Source organism: Mesocricetus auratus, unplaced genomic scaffold (genome assembly GCF_017639785.1).
Source record: "Mesocricetus auratus isolate SY011 unplaced genomic scaffold, BCM_Maur_2.0 Super-Scaffold_100007, whole genome shotgun sequence".
NCBI classification, from domain to species: domain Eukaryota; kingdom Metazoa; phylum Chordata; class Mammalia; order Rodentia; family Cricetidae; genus Mesocricetus; species Mesocricetus auratus.
In genome coordinates, this window is record NW_024429191.1 from 88,641,243 (window position 1) to 88,653,694 (window position 12,452).

A 12,452-nucleotide genomic window follows, 5' to 3' on the forward strand; every position below is an offset into this window, starting at 1 on the left:
GATAATTTCACTCCCAATCTATTATGCAACCCTTCCTAAAGAGGAACCTCTCTTTCCAGCTATGCATCTTCTTTTTCTAACTTTTTAGGTCCAATTAGTTCTGCCCATCCATAAAAGTTTTGAAAACCTACCAATGGCCAAACTCTTAAAGAAAAAGAACATTCTCTCCTGCAGATGCCATCAACTTTGGTGGTATATTATTTATGATCTAATGAAGCAACTGGAGATCAAAATGCAAACCTAGTCACATTCATAGAGCCAGGCAGTGGTGATACACACCTTTAATCCAAACAGTTATATTAGCTAGCCTTAGAGGCTAGGTGGTGGTGGTGGTACACATCTTTAATCCCAGTATTCAGGAGTCAGGGGCAGACAGATTTCTGTTAGTTCATAACCACACTGAACTGCATGAAATTGATAAGTCTAAAAGAGAAACAACTCACACAAAGGCGATCTTAGCACTTGGAATCACACATCTTTTAATCCCACCACTAGGGAGGTGGAGACAAGTTTGATATGGTTGGGAGGAAAGAGGAATATAAAATGGAAGGAGAAAGGGACTCAGAGGATTACAGTTTGAGGTTTGGTGGAGAACAGTGCAGTCTGCATTGCACTTTGAGGATTTGTGGAGACAGGATCATCCATTTTGTTCTGAAATAGAGTAAGAGATAGTGACTTTGCTTTGCTTCTCTGACCTTTTAGCTTGAGACCCAATATCTGTTTCTGTTTTTTTTTTAATTTGTATTACAATCAATTCTCAATAGTTCCTCAAGTAGGGGTATAGGCTTGTCAATTCCACCACCATCTGTGCAGGAATAGTGGTGGCTTGGACTTGTATGTTGCTAGGTGGTTCCCTGCAGCTGAGCAGTATAGTCTGCATTTGCATGATGTATGGCATTTATAAAAATTATACACAGGCAAATGAAAAACCATGATATATTTAAATTAGTTTTTAGTTATACCAGTCTCATTGAAAAAAAAGTCTTATTTTCCAGTAAGCAGAACTGACAACTCATTATTTATAAACTGGAAGCCAATCGTCTTCCAGCCTGCTTTGAAGTGGTATTTTTCTACGCATGGGATGTGGCAAGCACAAGGGCTACAGTCTTTGGATGTGGGCCATAGATGTTGGACTGAAGAAACATCTGATATGGAAGAAAGATCTGTAAGCCCTCATTGATTAAGCCAGGCAAAGGTACAGAGTTATGTGACCATAGATAAAATGAGTGTGGAGACATAGACAACACCTAAAGGATACATGAGTGTTTTGAAAATAGGAAGAGAAAAAATATAGAGGAAAAAAATCAAATGAACTCTATTAATTCTTAGAAACAAGAAAAGAGGTATGGCTCCCACTATACCACATAAAACAGATTTAAATGGTACCTACATCTTCTTTTCTTTTGCTTTTTGCCAAACAAATCCATATTAATATTAGAATAAAATCAACTTTGCTCAATTTTCAGTCAAATCTGCCAAATCAAACCTTCTTATATTTCAAAATCAATTCAAAGGGACCATTTCTGTCCTTCTTGTTGTTATTAAGAAATAACATACCGCTCCGTTCTCAATGACTAAAATATTGAATTTGGAGTTTGTGGAGTTTGTGCCCAAGTGTCAGTCACTGGGCAAAGGCATAAATAAAGTCTCATGTCTGTAATACAACTTCCATGAAAGGTACAATAATAACAACAACAACAGCTAATTGGTAAACTTCTATAAATTTTGTGAGTTCTGCAATCCTTTTGAGTTTATTTCTTTATAATCAGTATTCTTTGTATATATGTCTACTTCTTAATACTGAAGATTTGTCAAGTTGGACTGATCTTAACTGATTGTAATTTGGATTGTGAGTTATTAGGCAAAATGTAGCAATCCAACTAGCTGCTAAGATTTTACTGTTGGTATCATCCAGACAGTCATTTATAAAACCAACGCCAACTGATTGTTCTCAAGCATTTAGCAATTGTCATACTATAGTAGGTATTCTAGAATTTTCCAGTGAGGTACTAATATTACAAGGAGTCCCTTGGTGGCACTCAGACATCCAAGGGTTGACTATTGTGGCACATCAGGGTTTCAATGTCTCTCATTTCTTTTCCTAATCTAGGGGCTCCAATTAGAAATGCTCCTATTTCCTCAAGATCTGACACAGTATCAAGTGCAATAAGTTACAAAATGAACTTCGAACTGTCCCGGGTTAGCATTTTACATATTGAAATCATCATATAACAACTGCAACTTCTACTCAGTTTTATTTCTCATGCAAGTTTCTGGATCTTATTTTGTTAATGAGAAAAATTGGTGTAGGTCACTGTGGATATGTGGACGGGGTTGTGAACTTTAGTCCAACATGGCTATTTTTGTTGTCTTGATTATTTCAAGGCTTTTCTAATATGAATTTATTATATGATTTCATAATGAAAGTGAAGCAGACTAGTATGGGAGTAGCGTGCAGACTCACCTCCCACACTCACACCACGGGCCACTCCCAGTTCTTCCAAAGTTACATCTAATATTTTATTTTCATGGCCAATCTGACTGGACCAGTATCACTAGTTTCCTAGGAAACCTTGGAAACCAATCTTTACATAACTGCCTGTGCCCACTGTTGGAATTCAGCCACTTCTGGGGACAGGCACAGCAGCTGCTCCTCTGCCTCATAGCAACACTTCACAACAGCGTGGGAGGAACACAAAGACAAGCAATATACTTAAATTAAACTGCCCTGGGGAGGGTGAGGGACCAGGGCAGAGATAATAACCAACAGACTTGCTTTAAAGGAGAAAACAGTGAATTTTGATGAACTCAAGAGAAGCAGTCTTTGGTTTCATTTTCTGCTACAAAAGCTATGGTACATATTTAAACACAATCCTTTAGCAGATTCTTTGTTTTAAACACACTACCAGAGAAGTAATTTTCTTTTTAATTTGGTGGCTTTTATTTTGAAACAAAGCAGTAAAATAAACTACCAACAGCAAAGAATAAAAGTCACTGTGTTATGCTTTTGCATAGTTTCTTCTATTTTTCCTCAAGTCTGTAACATTTTGTTCAACCACCACTTGTCTTCCATTGCCAGAGATGACAATGAAGATACCCATTTCCAAACCAGCTCTATATTCTGTTTAACACAGAAAGAAGAGGTGCATTATATTAATAGCAACCCTTCTTTGAACCATGATTAACAAAATGTGGGTTAGAAATAAGAACACTAAAGTCAAACTTTCAAGTAAGAGGGAAACAGAAAAAATTAGAATTGACAGTTGTGCAGTGAGTTGTATTTTGTATTTCAGGAAGGCTACCACGTAATGGGGCAAAAAGGAAGATGGAACTTCAGTTGAGCTCTGAGATCCCCACACCCAGGAGACTGGTTCTCTCTTTCCTTAGAGTGGTACTCTTTTTCCATCAACTCAAAAAGTGCCATCTATTGGTCAAACTAACCATAGATGCTTTCATTTGGGTGTTCTGGTCAACCTGAAGGAAGCCTCTGCTTTTCTTCTTGAAGTCCTTCGTGGGATGTGGCTTTTAAACGAATTTCTGTCATAAATAATGTGTTATTTTTTATTATACAAATACTGGGGCAGGTCAGATGATTTGTGCAAACCCAACAGAAGATGGAAATTGAAATCTTTAGTTCTGATAGCATAAATTGATATTAAGAGTATGAGAGTAATAAATCTTTCCTTTCTCTTGCTGTGTGATCCTTCTCAACTTGTCAGTATCTTTTGTGTGATTGATATTATTTAATATAATTCAAGTTTTAAAAGGTTATATTGTGTAATTATCATGAATTCTCTTATCTACTGTATTTTGCAATGTCAGTTTACAAAATAAGAGAACATTTAATGTGTGACTCTAAGTCACTGATTTTTCTACCTTTATCTGATTGGTAAGTAAAAGAAAGAATGAAAAGTACCTAAAGTGTGGATACTGTTTCCATCTTTGTAGTTGACTTCAGGATTACTAGTTAGCTGACCTATGGAAGCAGGTAATACCCAAGGAAAGTTGGGTAATTCTTTGTGTTTTCTAGCATGTCATTATTGTTTTCCTACATGAGATAACGTGTGGTTTTAATGGAAATTTAAGCACTTAAGAAATTTAGTATTCCACACTCTCTGCAAACAAAGAAAAAGAAATTTAGTATTCCCACTCCAGATCAAGCTGCGTGTCATTTTCAGTGCCCCCACCTTAGTCTAGACAGCACTGATTGGACTGCCCCATACCAAATGGTCACTCCTGAAATCATATACAGATACCATTATATAGACTGGTTAATTAAGCTAGTTAAAGAAAAAAGAGGCCATTCATTTGAGAGACAGCAAGGATTGTACATGGGAAGGTTTGGATGGATGAAAGGGAAAGGGAAACAATATAAATATCTTTTAATTTAAAAGTAAAATGTTTTTCTAAAAAGAATGTTGGAATCCCTGATCACTCAGTTAGAGATGAAATACAATTATCTGTCTCTAAACTTCAACACATTGTGAATTCACTGGAATTTTGTGGCACGTAATACTGAATCTGTCCCAAGAATAAGGAGAAAGAGCCCCCACTCGCCTATGTAAGGGAGTATTGCACAGCTCTCCTCTACTTACATGCATGTTCGACCTTTCACTTGTTACTTAACTTTTAAAATATGAGTTAAATGATTAACTTTTAAGTGTTTCAAGACACTGACAAGAGCACATTTAACCTAGGTTGTGATTGGAGGCCTTATGGGCCACATTGTAAGGCAATGGCTATTGAATATGAACAACATTAAGATGTTTGTCTGGTAATCAGAGATCAATGCCTTTCAACCTTAGCTCATTTCTAATACTTCAAATATATACACTCCTCTTTGATTAAAAAATCAATGTCCTAGTTATTCTTAGTGTTACTATTAGGTTAATGATTACTAAAACACAAAGGATACTTACAGTAATTAAGTGAATATTACACCAGAGTGAGATGAATTTAATGAATTATTAAAGTTGACACACAAAACCTAAGAGATAACTGGTGACTCAGCTTTTTCTGCAGTCTATTATATGAGTAAACCTGGTCATGATATAGGAACAAATGGAGCTATATTTCTGGCAAGAACCTGTAACATTGTCTTCCCATGACTCAGCATAAAAGCTTGGCTGGAGTGTCTCTGCCCACTTATAAGTATTATTAGGCTTTCCTCCAAATGCATCCGGATAGTCAACTTAATTTTAACTTTAACACTGGCATCAGTGAGAAGGCCTCAGAAATCTCTGGGACTTTGGGTAGTAGACTAGTGTTCACCATGGCATACAAATTAACTTTGGGAGCCCATTCCACATGGAGGGGTGCTCTTTCAGATTGGACACATGGGAAAGGGCCTAGGTCCTACCCTGGATGAAATGACAGACTCTGGAGATCCCCCCAAGGAGGGCCTTACCCTTCCTGGGGAATGATGTGGGGATTGGGCTGAGGGTGGGGGAGTGGGGGTGGGGCTGGTGGAGGGAGAACGGGGAAGCAGGGATGGACATTTGAAGCATGCATGTTTCTAATTTAAATAAAAACAGACATTTAAAAAATTGGCATTTCCAGGCTCATGTAAAATCCATGTGTTCAAATGGATTTGGTCTTAAATTATCTCCCCTCTTTCAGCTATGTTGTTGGAATCAACAAGGTAATTTCATGAAATGGGATGGGATTTCCCTTTTCCTGTTTGCTTCTTCCTCAAGGCACTGTTTGGAGCTGAGTGCTTATTACCTTAGAGGTAGGAAGTAGAACATCCATCAGAAGGGTGAATAATAGGGAATGCAGATGATAATTTGCAAGTGTTCTGTTCTTGCTTTGAGTCCCCTGTATGTCAAGGGGGTTGTTTGATACCTGGGATCTCAGACAGTGGAAGCTACATGATTCACTGGAACTTGTGACCTCAGCACAGAAATGAATGACAATGATAGTGATTTAGAGGGCAAGAGAGATGACCAAAATAAACACATCGCCTCAGGTCAGGCCATGTTAAGATATCTAGATTCTCATTCATATGATATCTGTAGAGATGCTGTGTGGCCTGGGCTTTAGAATCAGAGAGGAAGAAGAATCTATAATTTCTTGCCACTACCATCCTTACAGGGTTCATCTTATGGTGCATTATCCCTATGGGAGCTCCTTAATGACTGTGGATGAATAACAAGTATGTTTCTATTGAAACAGCCCAGAAAAGCCCAAGGTGAACAAGAATCATGTGCCTGCTCTGGAAGTAGGAACACTAGCATGCACCTGTGGGTAGTCATTGTTGCCTCCTCACATCTCCAGCACTGTGTCTGAAGGATGAGGTGGACTGGACTGCAGATGTGAAAAAAAACAACAACAGAGGAGGCTGACATGGTGTTTTCTCACACTCCTCAGAGGAAGACCAATGTGGGCTCTTCAAGTCAAGGTCTTGACTTCTGTCTGTGTGATGGGTCTGAAATTAAAAAAAAAAAAAAGGTCCCAACTACTCAGCCAGAGCAGTTTTCCAAATGCCCTTTCTTATCTCCCACTGTTCCCTGAGCAGAAAATGGACCTTAATCTTGATCCACCATGCTGTCAGACAAAGGGACAAATCATTCACGAAGGAACATCATTTAAAATGATTGTCTTCTCAGCAAAAATCACTTGGTTTGGTTGCTGGTTTTATGGCCTTAAAGTTATCTGAAAGCACCAGGGATAGAAAGGTTACAAGGGATTTGGATTTTTCTCGATCAGCATATGTCTTAATATGATGATGTATATTTATGATCATATAAAGTTTTCAGGGAATCAGAATACAAAGCTAGCCACAGCCATAAAGGCCATGCAGTGGTGGCACATACCTTTAATCTCAGGACTCAGGAGACAGAGGCAGATGGATCTCTGTGAGGTCAACTGTACCCAGGGCTACATGAATATGAAACAGTCTAAAAGAGAAACAGATCTTATGCCTTTAATCCAGCACTAGAGAGGTATGTAAGACTGGCAGGGTCTTGGAGTAGGCAATTAGTGTGTGGCCATGTTAAGGACAGGATCACCCCAGCCTTGCTAAAGGTGAGAGCTCTGTAGTGGCTGGCTGCTTTGCTTTTTGGATCTTCAGCTTGAACCCCAATATCTCTCTCTCTGGGTTTTTATTATTCATGCTACATCTTAAAGGAAATGTTCTAGGGGAACATGAAATGTTAAAGACCCTGCTAGTTGCTTCTATTGAATGTTTCTGCAGCCTCCTGACCTCTCAGGCTGAGGACTAGTCTTCCCAAACTCATTTGTACCATTGGTTTCAGAAAGCTACAGATGCCCTAGAAACAGTTATATGTTTTAATTTACATAAAACCATTAAAATCACTTAATAGCAACCATGTCCTAGTTAGTTTGTATAATTTTGACACATATAAGACTTATTTTAGAAAGAGGCGACCTTAACTGGCAATATGATTAATGATCAATATGGAAGGAAGAGACCAAATCACTGCTGGCAAGTGGTCCAAATTATACTAAAAGCAAGCTGAAGAAACAATGGGGAGTAAGTCAATGAGCAATTTTCTCCATGCCCTTTCTACCTCCACTGTTCAGCCTTCAGTTCCTGCCCCAAGTTCCCTTCAAGAGGGACTGTGAGTCAAAACAAATCCTTTTTCTTCTGAAGTTCCTTTTGGTCAATGTTGTATCGCAACAAAAGAAACCCTGACTATGATATAGCCTCTACCCCATCACTTCTGATAATGTAGACTAGGAAAGGGTTTTGGTGTTTATCCAGACTATGGATCAAATTATACAACTTATTGCACAAATACTTGAACTAATATGGTGATGATCTTTATAAAAGAATTTGTGATAAGCTGGGTTTTTTTCTGTTTTTTAGAGCTGTTTTAGTAGGAGAAGTTTGGGGGTAAAATACAATACCACACACATCCCTTTTAACATTGGGAAAAGAATATTGAATAAGCTAGAAGCTGTGAGTAAGTGGAGAAGACAGAAACTGGTGGTCTTAATATAAATACTATCAGGCATCCTGTAATCCAGGCAGTTCTTGGGAATAGTGGCCTTGGCCAAGCTAATTGACAGGTTGTGTGTGTGTGTGTGTGTGTGTGTGTGTGTGTGTGTGTGTGTGTGTGTGTGTGTGTGTGTGTGTAAAAAGAATCAGTTAGGGAACCTGGCTTCATCCCTGAGGTCAGATCCTTCCAGATCTTTTTTAAAGGCAACTAATTTGAAAACCCTAAGCCACCAGGGGGGCAGTCACATTGACTTGCTTACTAAGCTAATCACAGTTGCTCTTGCTTCACAAACAAACTATCAAAGATGTTTATTGTTTTAATCTCATGAAGCAATCCTCTTTGCCAGTGACCATGCTCACCTTTGTTTAGAAAGCAGCTATGGATTACATTTGTTGTTCACAAGTATTGCTTTCATCACTGTAATTAAGTAGCTACTTTCATTAATCTCAGACAAAGTAGAGTTAAGAAGGCACCACCCACTGTTACTTAGGGTTTCATTTTCTCCTTTTACTTACTACAGTGCTAATGATTTGGAAGAAAACATTGCTTCATTATATTTTTCCTCTTCAATAGTATTACATTATTTAATCAAGCACTCTAGCAAAGTCCCCTTGCTTTGGAACAGGCTCATTAGGTAGCTTGGAGCACTCACATCATCATTAAGAACCAGTGCAGAAGATTCTACTGTCTGAAAATGGCTCCCATCTTGTCTTTGGGATAAACTTCAGCTTTAAAAGTTGGGTCATTTTCTTTGGTTGATGTCAAGTTACACCATGAGTCAACCAGAAATTACTAGAGGACTCCTGGTGAATGTGCCACACACAGACAGACAGCTAAGCATTCCTACTTTACTGAAGTAGTCTGGTAGACCGCAAGAGTTTTGGAAGAAGGGACAGATAGTGAGAAAAAAGGACAGAACAGGACAGTTCACTTGGTGTCTCTCCACCTCCTCAGTGAACCTTCAGTGACTCATAACCAAATGTGGGAAGTTGAAATCTCAAACTCACTCAGCGGGTTGTTTGTCTATGTGGAACTGATAATTCCATGTTGCTTTTCTTACATCCTTTTATTTATTTGGATAAGGATGGATTGGCAGGGTCTCTTTCTATAGCCTATGTTCATCTTAAACTCTTAATTCCCTGACTTCAGCATCCTACATTTTGCTAAAACAAGCATCCACCACCTTCTGCAATGTCCACATTGTTTTTCACATTGTCTTTTCATTTTCCTCTTCTTGAAAGGGTTACATCATTCACTACCTTTAAAAAAAGGAATTTATTTATTTATTTATTTATTTATTTTACATTCCAGCTACATTTCACCCTTCCCTTCTCTCTGCTCAGTCCCTCTCTCCACCTCCCCTCAAATCACCCTTCCATCCATACCTCCTCTATTTCTATTCAGAAAGGGTCAGGTCTCTCATGGGTATCAATGAAATATGCATATAAAGTTGAAGAAAGACTAATAACTCCCTCTTGTATTAAGACTGGGCAAGGAAACCAATTATGAAGAATAGAGTATCAAAAGCCAGTAACAGACTCAAAGACAACCCCAGCTCCCACTGTTAGTAGTCCCACGAGAAGACCAAGCTACACAACTATCACATATATGCAGAGTGTCTAGGTCAGTTCCATGCAGGCTCCTTGGATATTGGTTCAGTCTCTGTGAGGCCCTATGAGCCCGGATTAGTTGATGCTGTGAGTTTTCTTGTGACATCCTTGACTCCTCTGGTTCCTACAATCCTCCCACCCCACCCCCATCTGTGGGATTTTTCTGAACTCTGTCTAATGTTTTGCTGTGTGTCGGCTACTGTTTCCATCAGCTGCTTGGTGAAGCCTCTGTGATAACAACTGGGAGAGGCACTAATCTGTTCATAGGAGAGGGCAACAGTCAGACTATGTGTTCATTTGGACTTGCTCTGAGTCTTGGCTGGGGGTCATCCTTGTAGATCCCTGGGAGATTTCCTTAGGCTAGATTTTTGCCTCACTCAGAAATGCCCCCCTTTTCAGTAGTCTCCTTCAGGACTCCCCCATGTCCCCAATCAAATTTCCCATCTTCCCCACCCAATCACAGTCCACTCAAGGAATCTCTTCTATTTCCCCATTCCCGGGGAAGTCCTGGTGTGATGAAAAGATCTCCAATGCTCATGAATTGGTAAGATTAACAGTAAAAATGGCCATCTTAACAAAAGCAATCTATATATTCAATGCAATCACCATTAAAAATCCCAGCATAGCTCCTTACAGACCTTGAAAGAATAATAGTCAACTTTATATGGAAAAAAACCCAGCTTAAAAAAACAAGGTCTGTAAAATAAAAGAACTTCCAGAGGTATCACCAACTCTGATTTTAGCTCTACAAGAGAGTTATAGTAATAAAAGTGTGCTATTTTTGGTATCATAAAAGTGAATCAATGGAATTGAATTGAATACTCAGATATAAATTCACACACCTATGGACACTTGATTTTTGACAAAAAAGCCAAAATCTATACAATACAAAAAAGATAGCATCTTCAATGCATAGTATTGCTCTAACTGGATGTCAGTAAGTAGAAGAATCCAAATAGATGTAAATCTATCACCCTGCACAAAACTCCAGTCCAAGTGGATCAAAGACCTCAATATAAATCCAGATACACTGAACCTGATGGAAAAGTAAGTGGGAAATAATTTGGAACATATTTGCACAGGGGACAGCTTCAGGAGCAGAACATTAGTAACATGGGCACTAAGATTGAAAATTAATTAATGGGATGTCAGGAAATGGAAAGGTTTCTGTAAGGCAAAGGACATCATCAATAAGACAAAATGGTATCCTATAGAATGGGAAAAGATGTTAACTAACCCCACATCTGACTAAGTGCTAATTTCGAAAATATGTAAAGAAATCAAGAAACTAGATATCAACTAAGAAAATAGTCTAATTAAAAATGTGGCACAGTTATAAACAGAGAATTCTCAACAGAAAAATCTCAAATTGCTGAGAAACAGCTAAGGAAATGTTCAATATCCTTAGCCACCAGGGAAATACAAGTCAAAATGACTCTGAGATTCCATCTTACACCTGTCAGAATGGCTAAGTTCAAAACACAAGGGACATCTCATGCTGGAGATAATGTGGAGCAAGGGGAACACTCCTCCATTGTTGGTGGGAGAGCAAACTTGTACAGTCACTTTGGATAACTGGGTATCAATTTACCCACAAGACTCAGCTATACCACTCTTGGGCATATATCCAAAGGATGTTCAATTATAACACAAGGACACTTCCTCACCTGTGTTCATAGAGGCTTTATTTGTAATAGCCAGAACCTGGAAACAACCTAGGTGTCTCTCAATCAAGAAATAGAGGAGAAAAATATGGTACATTTACACAATGGAGTATTACTCAGCTGTTAAAAACAAGTCACCAGGAAATTTGAAAGCAAATGAATGGAACTAAGAAAAATCATCCTGACTGAGGAAACCCAAACTGAGAAAGAAAAACATCATGTGTACTCACGCATAAGTGGATATTAGCTGCAAAATAAAGGATAATCATGCTACAATCCACAGACCCAGTGAGACTAAGCTGAATTTTTTAAATGCCTGTTTTAATTTAATGTGTTTGGGGGGTTATATGAGAGCAGGTGCTTGCAAAAGCCAGAAGAGGAAGTCAGAAGCCCTGGAACTGCAGTTACAGGCTTTGAGCCACTCAACATGGATGCTGGTAATAGAACTCAGGTCTTCTGGAAGCAGCCAGCTCATGAGCTTTGAGCCACCTCCATCTACATCCAGCTTAAACTCTTACTGAAAACTTACATGACAGCACACAACACCGCTTGGAGAATTTAAGTACGAATTAAAGTTCTTTTTCCCCTTTTAATGCTAATTTTATAATTAATTATTTTTATCAAAAAGGAGCACTAAAACTTCCAGAATGATTAATATGTTAACTGTAGCTAGTATCTGTCAGACGTGCTCTGACCCAGCTCTCAGGAGGCAGAAACAAGAGATTCCATACAAGATAAGCTTTGCCATCTCATAGTTACTTGTAAGATCATTTCCCCTAGATTCTAAGAATTTTAAAAAGAGTCTATTTTTCCCTGCTTTCCTGATCCTGTGTTCTGTGACATCAGAGTCCTCAACTATTGACTGTACAAGCATCTTGATTACATGATAAGTCACTGGAAGTTGACTGGAGAGGCTGAGGACTATAAGAAAGTAACTGCTGGAGCTGAGAGAGACCAATGTAAACTTCTGCTTGGAAGAAATAGGATCAATTTACTGAATAAATTTTTTCTTTAGAAACACACAATGGCAGAATGATAAGGCTATAATGGAACAAGCACACATACCCAAATATGTACAAGCACAAACAAATGCCCACATGTACACTTGCATACACACACACACACACACACACACACACACACACACACACACACAACCGCACCAGAAAGGTTTGTTGGAAGTGATGGTGAGTTTAAACTTAAAGCATTTGAAA